The sequence below is a fragment of the Dermacentor variabilis genome, chromosome 2 (assembly GCF_050947875.1).
Source record: "Dermacentor variabilis isolate Ectoservices chromosome 2, ASM5094787v1, whole genome shotgun sequence".
In the NCBI taxonomy this organism is placed as follows: domain Eukaryota; kingdom Metazoa; phylum Arthropoda; class Arachnida; order Ixodida; family Ixodidae; genus Dermacentor; species Dermacentor variabilis.
The window spans coordinates 27,983,711-27,999,426 of NC_134569.1; the positions used below are offsets into that span (position 1 = coordinate 27,983,711).

A 15,716-nucleotide genomic window follows, 5' to 3' on the forward strand; every position below is an offset into this window, starting at 1 on the left:
TACGGTTAACAATTAAGCAGGTTAGCGAAATTTAAGTATATAACCTACCGTGTAGTTCCTGATTTTTGCCAGATGCTATATATGAAGCCTCTTCGGCAAAGATGTTTCGCTAGAGTTTTCTTATAAACATTTAATAAATGGGAGACAGTCGCTGGCTGGATCGCAGCCAGTATCCTTGACTGTTCCTCGACGCTATACCCGACTTTATCGCCGACATCGTGTGCGCCTTGGCCTGCGACAGATGACAGCCTAACGGAAAAGATTCCTCAAAGGAGCCGCTCATATGCATATGCAGAGGGTCCCCGCTGTGCCGCTCGGAAGACGGCGCGATTTTCTATTCAGCGTGCACCCGCTTCCCCTCCTGCCGCCGCACCGCCCTGTCGAGTGCCGTTATTCCTAAGCTCGAGTTACACGCACGCAATGCGAGACAGCGGCCAGTCGTTCTCCCCGCGTTCCTGATTGCACTCTATGGGCATCGACCCGCCCGGTGCTCGATGTGTCGTTGCCAAGGGGCCTCTGCGACGCGAAACTTTACGCAACCGGCCGCCTTTAGCCGCCGTATACATGTATGGCCTATAGCGTGCGCGATGGCTTCAGAAACTTCTTAACTTCCCCCCCCCTCCTTTTTTTTTTATTGTCCTAGTCGCATTTACCTATATATAGGCTACTGCAGACTACACTGCAGTCACATTTCCCTAGAAATCGCTGCACGCTTCAACGGGAGGCTTTCGGAGCAGGCGATAAGTCCAGCAAGTTGTACCTCGTAAATTATCATTTAATAATAATAATAATAATAATAATAATAATAATAAAAGAGTGCTAAAACGAGAAAAGTGAGCATGCAGGAGACCTGCTGAACTCAATTGCTGTACTAAACAGGGGTATTCAGTTCGGTGACATCAAGCAATAGAGAAAGACTGAATGTATTGATGCACTGAACGCATTAAAAGCCGGCTTCGCCGCTCCATCTCGTCGCAGTGATATGGCGCAAATTTAGCGCACACGCATACACATGACTGGTACAATGACGGTGATAAATTTTATCGCACTCAAAGAGGAATAGAAGTCGAGTACTGGGACGAAAATCAACTCAAGCTAAAGCCATTCCACTCTCCATGCGCCACCTATAACTTCGTTCTTTCATTCTGCATGGCCGCCAATTCGCAAAACTTAGTTTTTACCAGCTTTCTAGAGACTTGGAATTGCTCACGTGCGATAACTCTACACATGCATGGACGGCAGTTACGGTAACGGCACGGTTATACAGACGAGTTCGCTTTATGGGCAGTCTGACCTTGCCCGACATTGTGTTATTCGAGCATACGACTCCTTTTATTGCATTCGTTCAGCCGGCGATTGCATTAATCCCGTGGGCTGCCGTGCTGCGAGTGCGATTTTTCCCAGAGATATCCGAAGAAAATGGGCTTGCATGTCCTCTGGCTGGGTTGCATAATCGCGTACTCGGCCAGGCGGGGATCGGACCCGCTTTCAGCGCCTTACATTTTATGTCGCCGCGACGCGTCGATCGTTGGGTTTGTCTTACTGAGCGTTTCTTTCTACCACGCGGGTCTGCTAAGCCGCGCAAGCTGGTGTGATTCGGACATGTCCTGGAGGTCGTTGTTATATATGTTGCCGCGTTTATTATCGCGAAGGCAAACGTACGGTCCATTCTTCGGGAGCCTTGTTCGGTATAAGGGATTACGGTGAGTAAGATGAAACGCGGGATTGAAAAATGCTAAGGATAAGCGAAAACCATCGGCTCGCGTCTCATGCATATTTACCGGCGGCAATATATATCTGATGCGGTTCCCTTTGTGTGGCAAAGCAATGCTCCGCTTGCGTTTATTCACTGCGCGCCTCCTAGCTCGGTCGTCTGTCAGCGGAAATGGCTGCGCCGGTCACGCCGTCTGTATGCGAAGGTGGAGTGCCGTACGCGAAGTGAAGCGGAACGGCAATGGTCAGAACTGATGCCATCGTCGGTCCAAGGGCTCATTTACAGCAGCGACTCGCAGAGGTCGCGCGACCGAGCTGGTCGCAAGTGGCCGCTTTGGTCGAAAAGCGACTGTTTTGGGTGCAGTCGCTCGCTGTTCGATTTTTCAGCCGCGTGACTGCAGTCACAAACCTACTGAGCCAATCACCAGCGCAGGAGCAGAAGACTATGTGTACGCTGACGCCGACGACGCCTCGTGTGATACCTGTGGTATACGAGGAGACTCTTCAGCACCTTCTCTGTGACTGTCCTCGCTATAATTTACAGAGACGATCGCTCGCAAACGCGATAGGGCGCTTTGATTGAAGACCTATAACAGAGGAAGTTATATTAAAATGCCGCCATCACAAGCCATCGCAGCAGAAGGCGACGAGAGCACTTGCAGTTTTTAAGCGCAACAGAATTGGACAAGCGGCTGTAGCATGAGCAGAAGTTCATAGTGCTGCAAGTGCCACTGTGCTGTGCGGTGGCAGTGTGCGGCGACAGTGACCAGCTGTGATTGTATGTCTGTGATCCTTTCTTTCTTTATCTCTACTTTGTTATCACTTTACCTCCCCTTCCCCTCTTTCCCCAGCGTAGGGTAGCAAACCGGATCTTCCCACCTGGTTAACCTCCCTGCCTTTCCCCTTTCCTCTCTCTCTCTCTCTCTCTGATGCTCATCTTGCGTGGCGACGTCAGTGCGCGCGGAGACGCGTGAACGGCATCAATCGCGAGACATCTCGGTGTGAACAACGGTAGCCGTGAGTCGTTCCTTGCTCGTCGGTCGCGCGCCGGTCATGCGGCTTCTGTCAATCGCTAGTGTGAATGCACCCTTTGTAATGAAGCGTGCGGCAATGCACCGTTAAAAAAAATTCGTGAAAGAAAAAGAATGTACGGCACAGTTTTGTGAGATATCTCTTGTGTTCTCGTTCTTGTTCTTGCGGCCTTGTATTTCTGCGATGTCAGCAATCTGTTTATTGTTCTTATGCAATTTTATAGAGAAAGTTCTTAGTTTGCTTCACTGAAGAAGACGAAGCAGAAAACATTTATTTGTGGCGGTTTCATTGATGGGGTAACGTTTACTCCCCTAATGACTGCAGCGTATGTCAGATGGTACGAAAAAGTGAAACGCCTGGATGTGGCTGTAACCAATCATGCGGGACATATAAGCACGTTACATATGGAGGGAAGGGGAAGAGAAGAAAAGAGGGATATGGAGGAGGAGTAATGACGAGCAGAGGCAGTGTATATATGATGTGACTATGCGTGTTCGTGTTCGAAGGGCGCACATATATACACCCTTGAATATTTCTTAACTCTACGATGGTCCACTAAATGTTACTACTATATATGAACTTGGCAATGTATTGCCTTAGTCCCACGTTAACGCAGTTACCGCTATGTCCCGCACATCTCGCGCTTTCCAGTGGTTTCCCGCATTTTCCCACGTTATTTTCCGCACGATATGTCTAGCACGGTGGATAAGTATAGTGCGAATAGACAAGTGTTTCATACACCGAGCGACAAGATTGAAAGGTTATATTTCTATCGAAAACCTGACGCAACACATAGCAGCGCGATGTTCAAACCGTACGCTGTTAGGATCGGCCTGCAGGGGTACTGCTCTGCAAAACTATCTCAGCCCGCTGCAGGTGCTTCGATCGACCCGCGGTGGTGGCGCCTTTCAGAGAACCAGCGAAGACGACAGCGTTAATCCACCATGCGCCTCTTTCGGAGAATCGGCAACAGCAGCAGGGCTGGCCACGTTTGGCGCCCCGTGTATTGTTGATTGATTTGCCGGGTCTTCATGGTATCTCAGCAGCAAGAAGAGTTTCCCTAACAAAAGGGTGCTTTGCGGTACGTGGGCCCCAGGATTCTGCACAGTCTGCTGACACTCGCGGCGACTACAGGAGAAAACCAGCTCTGGAATTTAGAGGCGCCGGCTGGGGTCAGGCGTGACCACCTGGCTACGGGGACGCGCTCATCTCGGGTTCTGGGAATACAAAGTGTGTACGTGTGTGTGTGTGAGCCCTCCTCCTCCAAAAAGGCGGGTCGACTACTATGACGTTGGACGCTACGAATTGGCGGTGAACTGCCGTTTTTCCCTCAGGGATCTAGGGAGAACGGAGTGTTTATAAGCGGCTGCTTGTCGCTGCTAGAGTGCTCTGTGATCGTGCTTGTGAGCTGTGTGCTCGTCATAGTGCTCGACCAGCAGTGTGCTGGGTGTGTTTGGAGCTTCGTGCTCGCATGCTGTATGCTTCGTCTTGCGTGCTCCATTTGGGAACCACACTAGACTGTAGAATGTATCTCTTGTTTAAAATGTAAATACTGTAAATAAACCCTGTACGCCTAGTTCCTCCCAAGTTCCTCCCTACGACCTAAAACCCTTACAACTGGATGCCAGCGATGGGATCGACCTTTTCAACCCTTACAACGCGTACTTTTCTCTCATGCCGCCGCAAGATACAGTCGAGCAGAGCTTTATATATATAACGGAATGAGTAGTTCTTATGTGAGCTGTGCGCTGCACGATCTTTAGAATGACGTGACCTGTACAACGAAGGATTTCGGGTGCCCCAAGCACTTCGCGATGAAGGCGTTCGACTGTATTGCACTTGTTTGACACGACTTGCACGAATAAGTCGCGTCCCACATAGCTAAAGCACTTGTATATACTTTTCCCCCCTAATAAGCTCCATTGTTTCTTCCCTTGACGTAATTTCGCGCTGTTTTAATCATGTCACCGCACCGACTCAGCTAGGTTTCCTTACGTTTAAATATTTTTGTTTCTTTGAGATTGCATCAAATTTCATCAGGGATTGCGCATAATCGCACAGGTTATGTAGCTTATAGGGTGTATAGTGTATACACCCTATATATAGTGTTATATAGTGTATAGGGTGGTTATTATAAATAGGGTGTATTTCTTTATTTGTATGTCGTTTCGCATGCCCTGCTTTCTGCTTCGTGTACACGTTATCACTGGCGTCGCCTCGAAGAGAGCAGCGAGAATAGTCATTGGTAGAAACATCGGCCGGTGTAATGGAATTATTGTTTTTGTTCCATATTTTGTTCCATTCTTATCATCAACGTACTACTCCAAATGGCTGATGGTGGCGATACCAAAGAAGGTTCTGCGCTGCTCGTGCCACAGAGGAAGAGTGTGGACCCAGGGAAGCAGGACGGAATGGAACTCTTGTGTTATTCCTGCCCTCTGCGGTCTATTGCAGTAGCGGTCAGTGTGCAACGTAAGCCATCCAAAAAAGAAAAAAGAAAAGAAAACAGAGAGAGAGAGAGAGAGAGAGAGATGTTTTCGTGTCGCCAATCATTTCTGTCAAAGCTCAATAACAACTCCTGACGTTCGAAGTAATGTAAGTAGCTGAAACGGGACAGTTCACGTAGATCGAATAGCAGGGCAAGATACAGTGCGAAATGACGACATTCGAAGAACGGCAAAATTCGCGAACGTTGAGACATGCGTCAGATAAGAAAGATGGCAACATACAGAACTGCAAGGGAGCAATCGCGAGTGGCTTTAGCGCAAGACGAGATGAAGTCGGCGAAGAGCTGGGAAGGTAATACTGGGGAAGATTTCAGCTCGAAGATGTTGAGGAAGAAAGATTGACACGGTGAAACGCAGAAACACAGCACGTATAGCGAGGGGTGCGGGTGCAGACAACGGAATCACGTTGTCACGTTGCGAACGATCATGTCGCGAAGTGCCCATAGCTGAACGGTGCGAAAGTACTCACAGTAATGGTACCTTTGTCTGATACTCTGCCAGCGAACGTAAGGCGCTTATCGTTTCGCCTGGCTTTCTGTCCTTTCTTTTTTGGCTCTTTCTCCCGTTTTCGTGGTTGGCGGAGGTCGCTGGTAGGACCTGCATATACGAAGGCGCGTGCTCTCGGGCAAACGAGTTGCGCGGAGGGTTGGGGGAGTTGTGAGAAGGAGGGGGGGGGGGGGGCGTTGACGCTGTAGCTTGCTCACTGGCCCGGTCGTTCGTTCGTTCGTGCGCTCGCTCTTTCCTTCGTTCGTGTTATTCGCTTACATACATTGACAATCATTGTCGATGGTTTCTGCACAGTTTTACGACAGTCTTCCTAGTTTCGCGGAGCCGCTTGAATCCTAGACGCTTACGAGGTGCCTATGGGATCTGCAGCCTATACTTGTAGAAGCGGAACGCATGGGCTCACCCGACCGTGCCAGTCCAGACATGCGGGAATGCATTTAGTCCTTTTTCTTCCGACAGGGGAACGGAAGATACTGAGCGTGCATGTCGGCGGAACAGAACTGACTCTTTTCGCTTAATTTCACGCTCATTGCAGCGGCCTTGTTCGCGTAGAATGCGTGCGGCGGTGATGTCTGTGCTCTTTCCTCGTGCGGCCATTTGCTTGCCGCGCGTGCACTCGACCGTACGCATATGGCCACAAGCATTAAGTTTTCGTGCAGAAGACAAAAATACCGCTGTATAGGCATCCTCGCTTACGTACGCAAGCAGAAAAGTAGCATAATGTGTTCTTTATTGCTGCGTTGTTGGATCACTCCGCAGCATGTTTTTTTTTATTATTAGTTGCTTGATGGCGTGCTGTTGGTGCCACAGATTTTTTGTCACTCCTCTGCAATCCCCTCCTCGAACTCTAGCTTAACCAGTGTGCGTGTCCACGTCGAGGATTGTCATATACAACGTCGTTAGTGCGTGAATTGTTTATTTATTATTATTATTTCATAAAATGAGATTCGGGCCACGATCGAGAGACGTCATAATGGGCGGCACCTGATTACCGACCGCATAGAATTCCTTTTAAAAAGAAAGTGCACCGAAATCAGCATGCATATGCGTCCTCGTTTCCACATTGCGCGCCTACACGCTAATCGATGCCTGTAATCGAAACCACGACTTCGAGGTCGTGCTCAGCGTCAGAATTGCCCCATCGCAAAAGCACAACCGATAAACAGCTGCAGGGGCACGCTGCGGCAAGGAACGTGGGCAGGAACAACGGCAAGTCGATGATTATATAATAGCCTCGCCCGAGAAGGCTGTGGCACCTTGCGCTGAAGCGTTCTTCGTATAACGTTCCCATGCGGGCGGCGTAAGCAAGATCGGAGGACCCGTCCGATTCGCTGCGACCCTTCCTGTCGCTGCTCATCGCGAGTGTGCACTACGCTTCGAAATGTCGAAGTGCACGTGCGTTGTATAACCGTACTTTTTTTCTTTTTGCGATCGAGATCAGAAGCGCGAACGTTCCCAAATTTGAGCTCGGCAAAGCTTGGTGCGTAACACTCGTAACCCTCAGTCGAGCGACGAAGCGAGAATGTTTGTCGTGTGGAATGTCTCACTTTCTTTGCATCCCTATCGGATAGTGACGGCGACGCTGCATGGGGCGATTGATGAAAGCGTCGCAGCGCCCTCTTACCGTGAAGTGCAAGGTGTGAGCGAGTCGATGCGGCACCCGTACCGAAGGCGCGGCCACTCGAAGCGCTCTCTGATGAGAGGAAACGTGATAGCGTACGTGCGGCCCAACATTTGGGCGGCAGGCCGTCTCTCGGAAGAGGAGCGCCTCGAACGGGAGGGGCTGCGGCGAAAAGGAAGGTTGCGCTCGTCGATACTTTACTGCTCGGCGGCGCGTGCAGAACCTTCGCCTCGCCGCAATCTCCGCGAAAGTGGGGATCCACTCCCGCTGCCTCTCGGCAGAGAGAGTTCGTTTGTGTGCGTGCTCTTCGACAGCCTTGATGCAGAGCCGTCACAGAGTGGCTTCGCCGCGGCCGGCGCGTGCGATGTGCGTGAACCTTTGAAGATGCCCGCGCGTGCTTCGATCGGAGAGCGTATTTACATTCGTGTGCAGCACTCCCGTATTACCCCGGGTATGCGCCGAGCAGCGCGCGTAATGTATGCACAAAGTGCGCATTGAACACGCCCGGAAGATTGCGTATGGACGCCGGCAGCAGCAACGGAGGGGTGCGCTCGCTCGAAGAGGCGTGCAATATTGATTTTTATAATGGCGGCCATGGCCGATGTGGGACAAGGACTTCTCTTCCTGAATTAGCTCCTCCCTCTGAGCCCAGGCGCATACCGCAAACGGAACGGTTTAGATTCCCATTTATAGAGCTAGTTAATACAATGAGTATGAATTTATCGGTTAGTTTATATGCCCACAGTCAACTGCAAAATATTACGGGCAGCACAGGAAGAAAGTCTGAATTTTCGCGAAGTTTATACTCCCGAATTGTTATTTGCAATTTATAGCATTACGTGTCTTCAACAATGCACTGCATTGTTTTACGGTCTGAATGTTAAAATCTAAGCGACAATCCAGGTTTGTCGTGAAACGAGACCCCCCCCCAAAGAAAAAGAACTTTTGAGGTCGACTATACGATTCTAGGCGTTTGCGTGAACATTGGTGATAGGAGCATTAATGCAAAAAAAGAAAGAAAAAGAAGCATACATGCTATGGGAACAGCTGTTTGGTCGGAGCCATATAGATGTTACGTCAGTAGCGTCCTTCGCATAAACAAGTGCTGAGGTCTAGCTTTCGTGTAACTGACTTTCGATGCTTCGGAAATTTCACATACCGTACTCTCCTTATGTCCAACGCAGTCACCACGTTTTATGAGGATTACTGCGCTTCGTATATTAGCTGGGAGAATCGCACGCGAACCTGACAGGTCCAGGAAATGCTCCAAAACTCCGAATCGAGATCCAAGGATACAACTCGCGAGAAATTTGTGCAGTGGGGAAATATATTGGAGGAACACACACGCCGAGTTATCCATGTGTTCCGAAGCTATACACAGACATACGTCTCCACGTTTTGGAAAGCTCATACGACTCCCCAGTTCGTGGCAGAATCTCGGGAGAGTCATCAGCGAGCATTACTTTACTAATAGAATGTAAAATGCATTATAGGTTCGTGACGGTAAAGAGATGTAAATGGGTAGCTTTTCTTAGCCTTTCTTTCGTGCGGAACTAACATCCTCCATATGCATACGTGAGTCGTATTTGAAGGCGCTATTGAGGCTGTTTGGGTCTGTCAATTCTGTGTATCTACATTTCTTACGGTGAATGAATGACAAAGATACCCATTGTGACTACAGAGGGATGCTCATTAGAAGGACAGCGTGTCCCTGCTGGCCTTTGCCTCCCGCGTCCATACACGAGCTCACCGCGTCTTTCCTCCCCCCCTCCCCCCCTCATCTCTCTATCTCATCTTTCTGTTCCATCTTTCCCGTCCCCCGAGTAGGATAGCCAACCAGACGCATTCCTGGTTAACATCCCTGCCTTCTCACTTTCTTTCTTCCTCCTCCTTCTCCTCGCCTGAGCACAGAGCAGAAGTTAACTCGTGCGGGTTACAGCGGCCTCAATGGTGGAAACGGCATCAGATTACGATTTTTCGGAACGCTTCTGAGGAGCAGAATAGCGCGCGAAACGTCACTATCTTACTGCTATGCTCTTCGGCAGTGCGAAGCCTAAAGCTAGCTCACAGACACAAAGGATATGGATATCAAATGAATGAATAGAGCGTACAAAAAAAAAAAAGCGAAAATATATTATCTGTTCAATTGACGGTGCACGTCGGTGTTCAGTCCGCACGTGCGGAGCGTGCCGCTTTGTGTGTTCGAAAACGGCACTCGCAGAGTTTTCTCGAATGCGCGAAGAACAATCGACGGCGTCTCTCCGCGTGGACACAATGGGAGGAGGAGCCAAGACGTCGTCAGTGTGCGTATTGCGCCAACGTGACGCTCTGCAAGGCTGCTCCGCGCACCCCCGCTTCTTCAGCCTGCTGAGGGGGGGTGCTTCCCCGCGTGTGTCGGGCGCTCCTGCAGGGGAACGCTTCGCCTTGACTCCAATAGGCGGGACACGCGAGGCGCACGCGCCGCTGCCTCGTGCTTCACCTTCCCCGCACGAGAACGTACACCGCCCTGCGGAGGAATGAGAAAGCTTCTGCAGGGTGCCCTGAACCGAATGCGAAGACAAGGAAGCGAAACTGTGCTCATGCTATATCCCCGAGGTACTGTAATGCGAGAGAATTACGGCGTCCTACAATTCGATGATCGCCCATTGAAATCGCTTTGTCAGAACTGTCTTCATATTGAGAATGGTGGCGGAGAGCATTGCGCACTCCAGCACGGCCGCCGCCAGCTGCGTAAGGGCCACCACTGCTCGATCTGTCACGTGCCTCTACGTCACACCACTCCGGTGCTCCTCTTTCCCAGCTCCGTCGCCCTCACCGCACCCGTTGCTATCACATTATTTGTTGCTATTGCATTAAAACGCTTGCGGAGACGCGTATACAGCGTGTCCCAGCTATCATGCACCAAAATTTAAAATGTGCGAACACCACGTAGCTGGAGAGTACCAAGGTAATGTTGTTTGCCGTCGCTTGGAGATACTCAGATTGTTTGTTGCATTCCGCCTAATTGCACAATTAGGTTTATTAATCAACTTCTCAAAGATTACAATTAGATGAAAAGTGTCAATGAGAAAATGATAGAGCAACATGAAAAACTCCGATACAGCTTTCTGTTCCTCAATACGTGCTACATAAAAGTGTTTTTCCGAGCGTGAAAGAAGCCCGCGAATACACGCAAAACTGCCGCGCCACTGGCCGCTCGAGGCACTTTTTGTGTATTCGCGGGCTTCTTTCACGCTCGGAAAAACACTTTTATGTAGCACGTATTGAGGAACAGAAAGCTGTATCGGGAGTTTTTCATGTCGCTCTACAATTTTCTCATTGACAATTTTCCTCGAATTATAATAGTTGATAATTTGATTAATTAATTAATTAATTAATTAAGACCACTTATGCAATTGGGCGGAATGCAAAAGATACTCTGATTATCTCCAGCGATGGCGAACAACATTACCTTGGTTCTGTCCAGCTACGTGGCATTTGCATCTTTTTAAATCTTGGTGCACGATAGTTGGGACACCCTGTACAATAAGAATCTGTACGCCCACGCCTTTGATGACATTTCCTTCAAGATCGTCCGGCTTTATTTAGCGTCGACACGAAGAACAAAAACCCGCGAGAGTCTAGTACAAGGATATCACATAAAAAAACAATAAAAAGAGAAAAAGGAAGTCCTTCTTTCATTCTCTGTTAATTCTGCCTATTCGATTCATACGAACCGTACCGACTAAATTGCGGAATACGGAACAAGATAACGCGCAAAAGGGTGTTCAACAATGGCGATATATGTTGCGCAATACTTAATAACGAGTGGCCCACACTTTCACCTGACCTTGCAGTGCGGCAGGGAAGAGACTGGTCGATAGAAGTGGCGCCACGCCTTTGGTGTTAGCAGCCATTAGGCTAACAATATGCAACAAAACTCAGTCGTAGCCGCCTGAAACAATGAGAGTTTTGTGAGGTCTCTTTCAGCTTGCGTTGTGCAGTTACATTGGAAATCGTGCCTTTGCGACGCGGTTAGCTTTCATTCTGTTTATCGAGGTATATATGCTATGCAGGCGGCTAAGCGCGTCGCTATACTGCAGTGAATTGAGCAATAGAAAGCAGGTGTTCGCCCAATTTGTCCATCGAACGGGGCTTTCGAAAACGCCTGGATAGGTTGCGCCAATCTCGTTTATTCGCGAGTGGCAGCTGCTCTGTCGAACACTGTATAGCTGTAAGACGAAACAGCGTTATAGTCGGAATCCCATAGCGAGCACGTGTAGCGCCTGGACAAACTTTCCGTGCTACCGCTCTGGGTGAACTGCTGGCGTCTCGTGTCAGCAGAATAGCTGTGGAATCAGCAAGTGCTGCGCCTGTGTTCTGTGCTTATGTCTCTCTCCTTCACCGATGCTTTATTGAACGTTCGTCGCTGTGCGCTCAGCTACTACACTACTCACTGGCTCTTGTACCGAGGTATATTCCATCGTGTGTTGACGATATGCTACTGTTAGTTTAGTTTAGCTCTTTACATATTATTTACAGCTGAACGTAGGTGACAGGAATTATAAGTTGATGTGGAATAATGTCCCCACAAAATGCATATGGTACTTACTTAAGAGGACACTAACGACAGCATGATGTTCAGCGAAATGATTAGATTACCACTGCTACAGAATACCAAATGCACCGTTTTCTACGGCCACTCAAGTCTTGATGTGTTGTAAAACGACGTGAAAACAAAGGAAGGGCGACAGCGTCACCTTGATATTCCTTCTACGTCACAAGGATCCTTCCGTTTGATTCTCCTGACCTCACATATAACGGTAACACCTGGTCAAAGGTAATTAATCGATTATTAAGTAATGATTATTACATATTGCGTTTGTAAGTGAACGCGAAACGCAAGACACGACCTGGCAGTTTATGAAAGCTTTTCCTGACAAGTAAAAAGAGAAAAAAGTATCTAAGAAATCAAAACAAGTATGCAGTATTAAGGCAATTCACATTCATGACGCCGGAGTGACATCGGCTGGGTGATTTGGGCTCTAAGTTTGTTGGTCATTTCCTTCTCTAAGAAGCCACCTTTCTTCAACCAAGAAGCGTCGAAATTCGAAGCGGCAATCTGCCATGTCTGGCTTGATAAGCTATATGAAGCACACAATTGTCCTTGAGTAGATTGTCATCTAATAGTTATCTTTCTTGCTGAATGTTTAGGCGGCTTGGAGCTGACCGGATCGCACGGATCCGCTGGTGATGTCGTGACACGTACTGCGTAGCATGAAACAGCGTATGCGAGGTCGAAATGCCTCGTGCGGGCTCGCGCCATGGGAGTGTGCGCTGACCGGCCGCTCCTCGAAGCGGCGGCGAGCGCCAGGCGTGGGCGTGTGAACGTCGGGGCGCGGTCGTCGATCGCGGCGCTATAGGGGGCGGAGATCGTAGTAGTACGAAAACAAGAGCGTCCTCGAGGCCGTCCCGACAAACCCGATGCTCCCGCGCCGAATGAAACTTGTGAATGAGTAATGAGCGAAGCGTCGACGTGTCCCTCTTCGTCCGCTATATGTGTGCGGCCGCGCCTGCCTGGGACCGTTGGTATAGGCGTTGCACGTGCGTGACAGGGTCATTGACGAGATTAAAACTTTTGTGCAGCACATTTTCCGTCCTCTTCGATTAGACCCCCTACATGGAAGCCTTCGGGGTCAACGAGCAGGAGCGGGATGTATGTGGCCCCTTGTGGCTGACGAACAAGGCGCAGCGACCTTGCGCTTTTCATAAGCGGACTGACAGCCGGAGGTCGTTGTGCGCATCGTTATGAAACGCGATAAAGACGAGGCCGGGTGGAGTGCGAACGTGATTCGCGTTCGGTGCGTGCAAGTGCTGGCGCATGCACGGGATGACGACGCACTGCAGTGGCCGAGAAACCGCAGTGCAGTCGACGCATATGCGGTCGGGAACGCACCGCGCATTCTTTAGCAAGGATTGTATACAGGCGATTGAGATGCGGGCCGAATACTGTATACCGTAAATTTGTTCTTTCGTGACATCGCAGTATAAACCATGGCAGCGAGCCGGCGCAGTGGTCGTCCCGAGGTTCCGCTGCCCGAATCCCACATATACCCGCGATGGAGGTTGACTGCAAGTCGATGAATTAAATTAGACTGCAGAGAAACGCCGATATCACCCTGACGTGAGGCGTTACGCGGTGGGCATTATGCACCCACTGAAATGGACATAGCGACTCAGCGACGACAGTACGCGTGAGACACTTTCGATGTGGTTGCTCCAACTTTCTTTCAGGAAAGCGCCAGTAGCTTTAAACACTCAAGCCCTGTTTGGGAGTGTTATATGTGCACTATATTTCTCATTTAGCCATTCCTTTATCTCTGTATTAGCTTATCGCTGTCAGAAAGTTTCTGAAAGGGATGCGTACCTGTATGTACCTGAAGAGACAGACCCTGGGAAATGATTGATCTAAATTAAGGCTATAATCTATTCATATATCACAACAATGACGACACGGCAGTATACATAGGGCGGAATAACACCCTGAAAAGATCGCTGTCATACTAAACCATTCTAAATGCGTATCCCGTGCTCGTCAGCTTGCATTTTACTTTCTATTCTTTTTTTTTCCTTACTCTCGTTCTCTCCCCCTCCCCTATAGATTGCAGTGCGGACTTGAACGCGTTGACTTTTTCTTACAGGTCCCACGTGATCTGTGACGAGCTGCCATTTCTGACGGATCCGAGCCGCCGTATTTTGACCCGGGGAGAGATCTACGCTACCTGCGTTACCTGCGAGCCTTCGACACGTGAGTTCACGTTTGGTAATATGTACATACAGTACACGAGTGGCATCTTTGCTGCGGCGCTATAGATATGCACACAAAACCAGAGGGCCACGCTTTAGCGAATGGACCTTACACATATCTACACTGTTAAAAAAAAAGGAAACGAACGTAAGCATGGTGTGCGCGTGCGGTAACCTTGTTACCACAACGTGCTCCGTATATCTGGACTCATATAGAGCGCTTTCCTTGAGGGCCTGAATTGGATCACGTTAAGCTTTAGTTTCTCTCAGAAGGCACCTTATACGACAGTCATGCGCAAAGCGTGTGCAAAAGTAATTATTCTTGGCGCTTTCGGACATATCGAGGGAGGTGACACTATCGTTACTTAAGAAATGCAGCTTTGTGACACGCTCATATCGTCCAGACAACAAAGTAAAGAGTAACTAATCAATACGACAGTTCCTATGTGCGATAAAATTTATATTGTCAGTACGGCATGCGCTAAAATGGGTAACTTTCAGCGATTCAAAGGTGGCTCTAACATCACTCTGCAGCACAAAGGGGAAAACATTCAGTGACAGTATAATATATGAAACACTTTAAAACCTCACAAAGGCAAGCGAAGCGAAACATGCAATAGCATTCCAGTGGATACCAGGGCATTGCAACATTCCTGGCAACACAGCAGCCGATGAAGCAGCACGACAAGCACACCTCAAAGGTGATACGGTTCCGCTCCCAATATCAAAGAATGAATTACGCTGCATTATAAAGACAGCATTTTTCAAAATGTCTAGAAACACTTGATTTTACCAGAATTCTAAGAGCTCAGACTTATACCATATTGATCCATTTATTGAATTCAAATTTTCATTGTCATTAGACAGAACTATGGAAACCCTTATTCATCGAATAAGGCTAGGCACTGCCTACACAAAGCATTTCTTACATAGAATTGGCCGTGCGGAAACCCCCGAATGTGACTGTGTATTTGTATACGAAGATAGACCTCCTTCTAGATTGCCCACATCACGACACACCAAGATGCCGACTTAAATCAGCGCTAATTAAATTAGACCGCAGACCTTTCAGTTTAAGGAAACTTTTGGGCCCTTAATTGGCCAACAACGGCCTTGCAGAAGAGCGCTTTAAAAGCACTAAAGACTTTTCTTGAAGACAGCGGCATTGTTGGACGTTATTAGCGCTTTCATTGTTCCATTCATTTCAATGTCACTGTATATATGCATCTGTTTGTGGATTATGTTACGTTGACTGTTCTGTTGTGACTGTATGTGACAATGCATTTACATGATGTATGTACCACCCGCAGACTAGACACTGTGTTATTAGGCGACAGTATCGTTTGTACTTTTAAGACTTTTATCTACATAACTGTGGAGACATTTACCTTGTATACTGTGCGTACCATGTGTCCCTTACGTCATAGTCTTCCTGTGAAAACGTCGCGTGATAAGGGCTGGTGCTTGTGTGAAAATATTATTCGATATGTAAGATTGAACCCTGTATATATGATGTATGACGGAACCACTCAAGAGATAAGGAGTAGCCG

At 48.6% G+C, this 15,716-nt stretch overlaps 1 protein-coding gene across 2 annotated transcripts in view; it reads left to right on the forward strand.

Moving 5' to 3' along the window:
* The window catches only part of mrj (DnaJ heat shock protein family (Hsp40) member B6 mrj), a 191,959-nt gene that overhangs the window by 36,377 nt on the left and 139,866 nt on the right, over window positions 1–15,716 (forward strand). For both annotated transcript variants that reach the window (XM_075679999.1, XM_075679998.1), the window contains one exon: window positions 14,061–14,167. The gene's annotated coding sequence lies outside the window, so the exon portion shown is untranslated. The remainder of the gene's footprint in view (window positions 1–14,060; window positions 14,168–15,716) is intronic.